This window comes from Salvia hispanica, chromosome 4, assembly GCF_029641045.1.
Source record: "Salvia hispanica isolate PSC_SH4W2 chromosome 4, Shi_PSC_v1, whole genome shotgun sequence".
Classification (NCBI taxonomy): domain Eukaryota; kingdom Viridiplantae; phylum Streptophyta; class Magnoliopsida; order Lamiales; family Lamiaceae; genus Salvia; species Salvia hispanica.
In genome coordinates, this window is record NC_142695.1 from 36,073,845 (window position 1) to 36,084,670 (window position 10,826).

Genomic DNA, 10,826 nt, shown 5'->3' on the forward strand with positions numbered 1-10,826 from the left:
AACTTTACATAAATCCTATTTTTCACCCCATCAATACAATAAATTACTTAGTGTACTCCATTTATTGCCTAATGACCCCTATTCTCTTGTGTTGTGCGAATCTGACCCCGAACTAAGTAATTTCCCTATTAGTACCCCGATTGTGTGTAAAAATAGGTTTCAGCCCCTAGAAAACACTGGAATTGCATGTCAGGTGTCCAGTGGATATGAGAAAAACGATAGATGGATATTTGATCGTGGGGCGACTGATACGATAACTTATGATGCTTCAGATCTTACAGGGATTCAAAAACCTCAAAAATCTCATATTCAGACAGCTAATGGGGAGTTTACAAAAGTTGAGCGGGCGGGAACTGTGAAAATATCACATACCCTTCAATTATCTAACTGCCTTTACATTCCTTCGATGTCTCATAAATTGTTGTCTATTAGCCATGTCACGACGGAATTAAATTGCTGATACGCCCGGATTTTGCACTGTTTTAAGGCCATTATTTGGTCCGTTTTTGTTATCAAAATCACTCTACATGTCCATTATTTGCATATTCTATACATTTTGGTATTTTGACGTGTTTTGTGAGAAATGTGCATATTTGAGCCGAAAAGGGGAGTAAAAACGCATAGTCTGGAAATCTGGAGTCAGACGGCGACCAGCGACCGCCACGAAGTTGTACGGCGACCGCCGGCGCCCGGCGGTCAGAGCTATGTGGCGGCCCGCCTCGGAAATTTACGCTAGGAGAAGAGTCTCGCCCGGCGACCGCCGGAGGACATGTGGCGGTCCGCCACCGAAGGGTAAGAATCTCTGGACTCCAACGCGGCGACCGCCGGCCAAGGTGCGGCGGCCCGCCGGAAAAAGGCGGCGAATCCGACCAGCCCTAGATTTGCTCCAAGATTTACCAAATTTTGAAGATCTTTTCCTTCTATGATGAGGAATAATCTTCCCCTATAAATAGGACCTCAAGCTTCATCAAAAGAGGAGTTTTTTTTGGACACACAACAAGAACACATTCATAGAGATCAAAAGCTAGAGTACTTCAATTGTGCAAGGAGTTGAAGAAGGATTTCAAGAACATCAAGAACGACAAGGATTCAACCTACGGGTTTTATTTGCTTTAGTTTTATGTTCAAATTGCTTTCCCTTCAATCTATGTTTTTAGTTTATTCAGTCATGTGTAACTAAACTCATAGGATTCTAGGGATGTGTTAGTAGCAACTTTGGTTATACAATTCCGTTTTCTATTTAATATCCGTTTTGTTTTTACTTTGTTTCTTCCCTAAGTTAATCATGATGCTTCATAATTGAGTGACACAATTATGTATGATTCAATACAACTTGCTTCATAACTGTGACAGAGTTCTAGCGAGTTAGATCCACTTAGTAGACACTACAGTTAGCTTCCTTTAAAACGGCACTGTTAATTGAGAGTGAGGACTTTTCAAGGGTCTTAGGAGCTTTTTGGAGTTACGTGTTAGGATTGACAACCCTAATGTTAGTAATCAACGTTTGTATCGCATGAGCATAAGCTAGGTGACTCGTCCTTTCAAAGTATTAACTGTGCTAGGGTATTGTAGTTTGGAATTTGTATAACCATAAAAGTGAAAGCACATCCCTGGAATTCCCCTTATCTCTATACTTTTCTCTCCGTGATTTGCTTGCATTTAGTTGTTTACTGTTTTTAATATTTACTGTTTTCAAAAGTTTCCAAAAATTCTTGTTTCTCCAGATAGTAATTGAGTTCTAGTAGAAGATAGACACTTTGTGTACATCTTCCCCGTGTTCGATACCCGGTACTAACCTTTTGCTATACTATACCTACTTTGTATACTTGCAGGTATTTATAGTGCAAATAAAAAGTGCAACCAGTTTTTGGCGCCGTTGCCGGGGAAGACAATTCACTTTGGAGTGATATCTTCAAACGATAATTTTACTACTTTGGATTTTTATTGCTTTTTGTTTTAATTTTTGTTTTTTTTTTTTTTTTTTTTGTTTTCGAGTCTTGCAGGTTTTGTATGCGAACGCGTTCTGGGAAGTACATCTTAGAGCCGCTTGATTTAGAACTTGAAAGAACTCGTAGAATAATAAGAAGTGAAAAAGGATCAGGAACAATGGGTGACCGAACAGATATTGAGAAGCTGCAGGAGATGGTGAAGTTGCTGATGGATGAGAGAGATGCGGAGAGAGCAGCCCGAGAAGCCATGGAAAAGAAGAACAGAGAAACATTACCTGTGATGAACATGTTCAATCATGGGAATATGATCACTTTTCCTAACGGCCCTCGTATTGATGCTAACAATTTTGAGTTACGCATGCCCCTTATCCAAAGGGTCGAGCAAACTCCTTTTGCAGGTAGGGCGACTGAAGATGCTAACCGCCATCTCTCCAAATTCGTGGAAATCGCAAACACTCTGAAATTAAATGGTGTCGACGACGATGCCATACGGGTAAGACTTTTTCCATTCTCATTGATTGATTCTGCTAAGGAGTGGTTTGAGTGTATGCCATCAGAAAAGGTCTCCACATGGAAGGACATCGTAGCTACCTTCCTCGACAAATACTACCCGCCAGGCACTATTTTGAAGCTCAAAAGTGAGATCTTTCAGTTCACAAAAGGCCATGACGAGCCCCTCTATGAGGCATTTGCTCGTTTCAAAGCTCTTCTTCGAAAATGCCCAAACCATGGTTTTTCCATAGACCATCAGGTAGGAATCCTCTATAATGGATTTAATGAAAAAATATGTGCTATGCTTGATTCAGGGGCAAATGGAGGATTTCTAAGAAAGACAGGAGAGGATGCCATGGCGGTGATCGAGGAGTTCGCCACCAACAGTCGGGGGTGGTCTAAGGAAAGGCATGCCACGAGAAGAGTAGCAGCCATAGAAGAGGCCGAAGAAAGTTCTTTTGCTAAGGAGTTAGCAGAACTTAGAGTCAGGATTGATCAAATGGACATCTCGAGGAAGGAAGATCCAATTCCGGCAACTTCCATAGTGGCGGTCAATGCACCCGAAACTGCCATATCAACTGTGGAAGAAATCAACTACGTGCAAGGAGGCGGTCCCAGAAACTACAATAACAATTATCGCCCTAATCAGGGGGGCGGTAATTTCAATAATTATAATGGGAACCGTCCGCACCCAAATCTTTCTTATTCTAACAATAATTACTTGCAACCCCCTGCAGGATTTAATGTTAGCAAAGGAGGAGTGGTTGAGCCGATGAAGAAGGAAGACAAGTGTGAACAAGGAATCACGAAGATTTTGGAGGTAATTACGCAAGATAGGAAGATTAATGACACCAAGATCGGAGTGGTCGAAGCAAGGATAAACAACCTCGAGCAAGGAATGAACACAATCTCGGCAGCTGTAACCAATATTACCACTCAAATGGAGCAAATTCAGAAGAAGTTAGATGAGGATAGAGCAAAGGCAGCAGCAAGAGTGGATGATATTAACAAGAAGTGGGTGGCAAAGCAGAAATCTGGGGACTGCCCAGTCGCCGGCGGACCGCCGCAGACCCCGCAGCGGCCCGCCACTGAGACGGCAGAGTCAACCACGCAGGACTGCCCAGTCGCCGGCGGACCGCCGCACACCCCGCAGCGGCCCGCCACTGAGACGGCAGAATCGTCCACTAAGCAGGAGCTTGTGCGGCACAACGGGATTGTACTCCCTTTTCAGCCAAAGAGGAAGTTCAAGCTTGAAGAGCAGTTCAAGCAATTCCTTAACATGTTTTGCAAAGTCCATACTAACATTCCACTTGTTGAATCGTTGCAGGAGATACCAAAGTATGCGAAGCTACTAAGGGAGACGGTAATGAGAAGAAAAAACCGACTAAAGCCGACCTTAAGCTACCGCATCATTGCAGCGAGATCATCCGAAAGGAACGGGCAGTGAAGCAAAGAGATCCGGGCCAGTTCATCATTAGGTGCCGAATTGGAGAAGGGAAGGTTGACAAAGCACTGTGCGACTTAGGATCGTCCATCAATCTCATGCCACTGAAGTACTACGAAAAGCTCAACATCGGGCCACTCAAATCTTCAGATGTAACACTCAGATTGGCCGATAACTCGTCCATCAAGACTGTAGGTATGATTGAGGATGTCTTAGTTAAAGTCGATGATTTTATTTTTCCTGCCGACTTTATTGTGCTCGACATGAAAGTAGACAAGAACGTCCCTCTAATCTTAGGGAGAGATTTTCTTGCCACTTGCAAAGCTTTGATTGATGTAGGTCGTGGCGAGATCACAATCAGTGATAATCATGGTCAATCCACCTATAAGATCGAGAGCGAGATGCTAAAGTTTGAGGAGGCAAAGCGGGCAAAAATGGAACAAAAGTGCAGAGCAGTCATGGCTACCGACTTGACCAAGTCCAAAGATCCCTTTGAAGCGGAGGATCCTTCTACCTCCACTATCTACATTATCAAAGAGGTAAGACACTCTTCTAAAAAGGGTGATGCTAATTCTTCTACATCTGCTCCACAGAAGAAGAAACAGAAGAGAAAGAAAACACCCAAAGAGGACCCCGAGATATACGTCATCAAAACGAAAGAGGGGAAGTACAAGTGGTGGAAGAAACTAGGGACCAAATTGCTCCCTATGCCAATTTTCAACACTCGAGTTATTGATCGGCCCAACTAGTGGGCCACTTCAAGTCGAGCTAACGACTTTAACAAAAGCGCTTATTGGGAGGCAACCCAATTTTCTTTTATTTTTTTATTTTCTCGTTTTTTTTTATGTTCTGTTAAAAAAAAAAAAAATTTGGTGGCGGTCGCCGCACTTAAAGCACGGCGGTCGCCACACGTGTGTTAACATGTGCAGGAAGGATCGGGCTTAGGGCGGGCCAGAGTAACCGCTGCACGGGCCGCGGCGGCCCGCCAGGATTGCTGTTTACGAAGGCCCGTGTGGCGGCCCGCCACGAGAGACGCGGCGGTCGCCACACGCAGTCCAGAGACGGGATTTCCACCATAAAAGGTATGTTTTCCATTCCTTTTCACATTCTTTCTCAAATTCCTTCCTTGCACACAACCCCCACCTATATAAATCACCAAATTCACATACCCACACTATCATTCTCTCAATTCTCTCAAAGTTTAGAGCTCTTCTTCTACAAATTCTCTCCACAAAAAGGTATGAATCCTAACTCAATTTCTGGATTTTTCTTTACTTCTTCCATGGATTGTGCTTTATTTTGGGTGAATTGTTCGGTAGAATCTCTTAATTCATGATGGGGGATGATTATGTGTATGAATTTTTGAATTCTACGGTTTAAAAATTTGCTTGGTTGGTGATTATTAAGTTGTGAATGATGATTCTCTCTTGGTTTTTAGAGTTTAAAAGTAGCAATCATGTTCATAGCATTGTGAGGCTATTATTACTTCCATGAATTGCAATATTTGTGATTTTGTAGAGATTGTTGGTTTTTATGAATATTTGGTTGATACGTCTCTGCATGGGGGATGAATTCACGTTGGGGGATGGTTTTTTGTGTCCTAATTTGGTTGTTTTTGCTTAAAATGTTATTATGCTAAAAATTAGGATGCTATTTTACCTAAGCTTGCATATAAGTTCTTATCTCTTGATTTTTACTTGGTTGAATGCAAGTTTGGGGGAACTTTTGATCTCCCACTTGTTGATGCTCTTTTAAGAGTGTAATTTCTTTTGTAGGATAATGGGATCAAAAGGGAAACCGGAGAATGCAAAGAACTTTGGCATTAGCCTTGCCACGGAAGAGCAAAAGGCTATGTGGAAGAAAGTGTCGGCCCGAGAAACGGCACCTTCTAGATATCCCCACGATTTCCCTCTCCAAACTTTGGGGATCATGGAGGATTTTTGGAAGTTGTGCGACGTGGGTGATGGGAATGGCCTCGTCTACATGTTCCAAAGGAAGTGGCCATCGTTTCGAAAGTATACTCTCGAGTTCCTAAGCTCGCTAAAGGTTACTAAGGATCGCCGCCAAAATTTTTCACTTAGCATCGATTTCCGCCTAGGGAACTATTGACACTCGCTCACCATGGAAGAGCTTAGTGGGATCTTCCATTGCTTCGACCCCAACCCCGAAGAGGACAATGAATATGAATTTTCAGAGGTTTGGGAGGCGATGACAAATGAGCAAGAGCATGCAGCGGGCTATGTCAAGTCTTCATCAATTCGCAACCTCGTCTTGAGGTACCTCCATCGTGCTATGACTCAGCTTATGTTTGCTCGTATCGATGGGGGAAGTGTCTCCCAAACGGAGCTCAACGTGATGTGGTGCCTACTCAACAAGAAGGGAATCGATTATGGGACCCTCTTTACTTACTATGTGGATAGGATCACGAAGAAAGACGGGGGCGTCATTTGTTGTGGGGGATTGATTACGGCAATTGGCGAACATTTGGGGGTCTCTTTTGCCGGTATGACGGAGGATGGTGGAGAAAAGTTTATCACTTATGAGGTGCTATTTTCGGTGGGGCTTTTGAAGACCGATCATTGGGGTCAAGGGTATTTTATGCAAGTAGCGGGGGATCACTTTCCCGTTCCACTCCCGTCGATGTTTGGGCAAACCAAGCCAATTGGAAGCTCGACACACCCGCCCACCGGAGAGCTATCGAGGCTAACCCCGTCAATGGGGAATTTAGAAAGAGGAACATTCCCTCTCGCATTCCTCAATTTGAGCCCGATGAGGATTCCGCATTTGATGCCATTGATAACTATGAAGAAGGCGCGGAGCATTCACAAGCTCAAAGGAGTGCAGCACCGCCACCACCGCAATCCCAACCACGACGAGAAGAGGAAGAAGAAGAAGAGGAAGTGGAAGGACATCGCCGCCGGACAAGAGCGAACCGCCGCCGCGGGAGGCCAAATCCGGAAGAGGAGTTTCAAGTCAACACCTCCGCCCAATTAGGAGAAATTTTCTCCTATATGCAAAACATGTCCAATGCTTGGGGCAATCGATGGGCGGAGCAACAAGCGGAGAATGCCTACAACCGCCAAGGGTGGACGGCTCAAGGCGATTGGCGCACGGCGGAGCAAGGATTTTGGGAGCAACAACGTTTGGAAGACGTTCATCGGCGTCAACAATATGAAGAGCTCCGAAGGATGGCCGCCGAAGCTAGAGAGGAACGAGAGACAATGAGGAGTGATATCACGTACCTCGTTGGAGCTTTCGAGGATCTTAGCGCTCGTTTCCCTCCACCTCCTCAAGATTGAAGAAGTCAAGCTCGATGACTTTAAATGAGCATTTGTACCATGTTTTTGGATGTTTTTGAGACGATTTATTTCCTTGATTTAACAATTTTTGCTTTAATTTTAAGTATTTTTTGTTTTGGTTTAATTTTGTGCTTTGCAAAAATTTTCACAGGTTCTGACCTCTCCGTGGCGACCGCCGCAAGCTCTGCGGCGGTCCGCCACCTGAACGCTGGAAAGCATCTTTGACGTGCGGCGACTGCTGAACAGCTGCGGCGGACCGCCACCTGGGCACAATTTTCCAGCGCGATTTTTCGAAATTCTTCGAATTTTCGCCCCGCTCAACCTCTACGCGAAATTTTTCAGGGTACGTTTTTTTTTCAGTAGTATACTCACGTCCCTACCGACTCTACAAACTTATTTTACACTTTGTTGTAAATAAGTTTGGGGGGATGAAGTGGTGGACCGTGAGTTTAGGGTTTTCTTTTTGTTTGTTTTTGCTTTAATTTTCCAAAATCCCGTAGGAGATTTTTGTGTTCTAAAAATGTTTTCTTGAATCCATGTCATGAACATAACATGAAGAACTTAGAAACACGCATGCTTAGGGACACATTAGACCGAGTTGCCAATGATATTATATTCCATCCATGTTTAAGTGTGGCTTAACGTTTTGATATGATGGTTGGGTGAAAAAGTGCATAATTAGTGAATTGCTTGTTCGCCTTGAATCGTGCTTCTACCTTGTGAGATTTGAGCCTTAAATTCTTTCTTGTGTGATTTATCTGTATGCATGTATATGTTTCTAGAACTTGCTCCTAGTCTGCCTAAGTTTACATAGTGTTTAAGTTGATTTAGGAGGATGTTACGCCGTCTTTTCTTAGCTACTTTTATATCCAAAATTTTCGACCCTCTCAAATTTTTCCTTTGGAGCCAATTTTGAGCCTTTAAGCCTTTTCTTTGGAAGCCAAAATAAATGGGGGGACAATTCCTTGGGTTAGTATAGTTTTTGTTATCTTCTTTTGTAAAGGAATTGGAGAGATAAGGAGGAAAGTATAAAAAGTAGTGTGCTTAATATTAAGAAAGTACAAGTTGTGAAATTGAGAAAAATTCCAAATATGTGCTTGATCTTAGAAAAAAAAAAAGAAAGGATGTGTAAAAAACAAAAAAAAAAAAAAAAAAAAAGAAAAAATGTGAGAAAAGTTTGTGAAAAGAAAATAAAATCAAAGGATTGAAAGTAAATTGAAGGAGAAAAATAAAGTGTTAGAAGTGCCTTAAGTTTTAGAAAAGTGGAGTCATCTTAACTCTACTTGGGATATTTTTATATTTGAGTCACTTTTTAGCCAAATATTCCTCACCTACCAAAGAGCCTACGTTACAACCGAAAAGAAAGACCTTTTGGACTTTTGATGCTTAATCACATTGAGTAGAGGAGGGATTAGACTTTGAGCAAGCCTATGGTAAACTTTGCATGATGCATGATTTGAGTGATTTACACTTTACCTTTATACACTTTGAGAGTGAGAGAAAGAACACTTCCCATCTTTGGAAGTTTGCCACATGTGAGTGCTTGAATTCAAGGTGTTCCACGAGTTTGTAATGAAAGTGCACTATTAAGCCTTGTTTGATTTGATTGTGTTAATCCATGCTTAATCTATTCTTTCATCTTTTGAGGCAATTATGACGTCTAGTCCTTGTGCATTCCGTGCGTCTATTCTTGTGTCTTTAGTGTTTTGTTCGAGGACAAACAAAAATGTAAGTTTGGGGGAGTTGATACGCCCGGATTTTGCACTGTTTTAAGGCCATTATTTGGTCCGTTTTTGTTATCAAAATCACTCTACATGTCCATTATTTGCATATTCTATACATTTTGGTATTTTGACGTGTTTTGTGAGAAATGTGCATATTTGAGCCGAAAAGGGGAGTAAAAACGCATAGTCTGGAAATCTGGAGTCAGACGGCGACCAGTGGCCGCCGCGAAGTTGTACGGCGACCGCCGGCGCCCGGCGGTCAGAGCTATGTGGCGGCCCGCCTCGGAAATTTACGCTAGGAGAAGAGTCTCGCCCGGCGACCGCCGGAGGACATGTGGCGGTCCGCCACCGAAGGGTCAGAATCTCTGGACTCCAACGCGGCGACCGCCGGCTAAGGTGCGGCGGCCCGCCGGAGAAAGGGGGCGAATCCGACCAGCCCTAGATTTGCTCCAAGATTTACCAAATTTTGAAGATCTTTTCCTTCTATGATGAGGAATAATCTTCCCCTATAAATAGGACCTCAAGCTTCATCAAAAGAGGAGTTTTTTTTGGACACACAACAAGAACACATTCATAGAGATCAAAAGCTAGAGTACTTCAATTGTGCAAGGAGTTGAAGAAGGATTTCAAGAACATCAAGAACGACAAGGATTCAACCTACGGGTTTTATTTGCTTTAGTTTTATGTTCAAATTGCTTTCCCTTCAATCTATGTTTTTAGTTTATTCAGTCATGTGTAACTAAACTCATAGGATTCTAGGGATGTGTTAGTAGCAACTTTGGTTATACAATTCCGTTTTCTATTTAATATCCGTTTTGTTTTTACTTTGTTTCTTCCCTAAGTTAATCATGATGCTTCATAATTGAGTGACACAATTATGTATGATTCAATACAACTTGCTTCATAACTGTGACAGAGTTCTAGCGAGTTAGATCCACTTAGTAGACACTACAGTTAGCTTCCTTTAAAACGGCACTGTTAATTGAGAGTGAGGACTTTTCAAGGGTCTTAGGAGCTTTTTGGAGTTACGTGCTAGGATTGACAACCCTAATGTTAGTAATCAACGTTTGTATCGCATGAGCATAAGCTAGGTGACTCGTCCTTTCAAAGTATTAACTGTGCTAGGGTATTGTAGTTTGGAATTTGTATAACCATAAAAGTGAAAGCACATCCCTGGAATTCCCCTTATCTCTATACTTTTCTCTCCGTGATTTGCTTGCATTTAGTTGTTTACTGTTTTTAATATTTACTGTTTTCAAAAGTTTCCAAAAATTCTTGTTTCTCCGGATAGTAATTGAGTTCTAGTAGAAGATAGACACTTTGTGTACATCTTCCCCGTGTTCGATACCCGGTACTAACCTTTTGCTATACTATACCTACTCTGTATACTTGCAGGTATTTATAGTGCAAATAAAAAGTGCATCAATTGCACCTTATTGATGCAACCTCATTTCTGTCTGTTGCAGGATATCCGAACCGGGGAAATAATTGGACGTGGCACTGAACGTGATGGATTGTACTATGTAGATGAGATAGCTCAAAAAGGGACCGCTATGCTAACTCACGGGTCTGCCAATAGGAAGACTTGGCTTTGGCATCGACGCTTGGGACATCCTTCTATCGGTTACTTAAAATTATTGTTTCCTGATTTTGTTTCTAAACATGATGAGTATTGTGAAACTTGTTTTTTGGCCAAAAGCCACCGAACCTCTTATCCTTTGAATAATACTCGTGTTGATCTTCCTTTTTCATTAATTCACTCTATAGTTTGGGGCCCCGCACCTTTTACCGGGGGGCAGGATCTTAGATACTACTTAGTTTTTGCTGATGACTGCACTCGCATGACTTGGGTATATTTCATGAAACAAAAATCTGAGGTTTATATACATTTTTCACACTTTTTTAACCTTATCAAAAC

At 42.4% G+C, this 10,826-nt stretch overlaps 1 non-coding gene across 1 annotated transcript; it reads right to left on the minus strand.

Moving 5' to 3' along the window:
- Positions 1-2,577: 2,577 nt before the first annotated feature.
- LOC148928558 (small nucleolar RNA R71) lies at positions 2,578-2,684 on the minus strand. Its single transcript, XR_016129716.1, has one exon. It is a non-coding gene; the product is annotated as a small nucleolar RNA R71 (small nucleolar RNA).
- Positions 2,685-10,826: the final 8,142 nt, after the last annotated feature.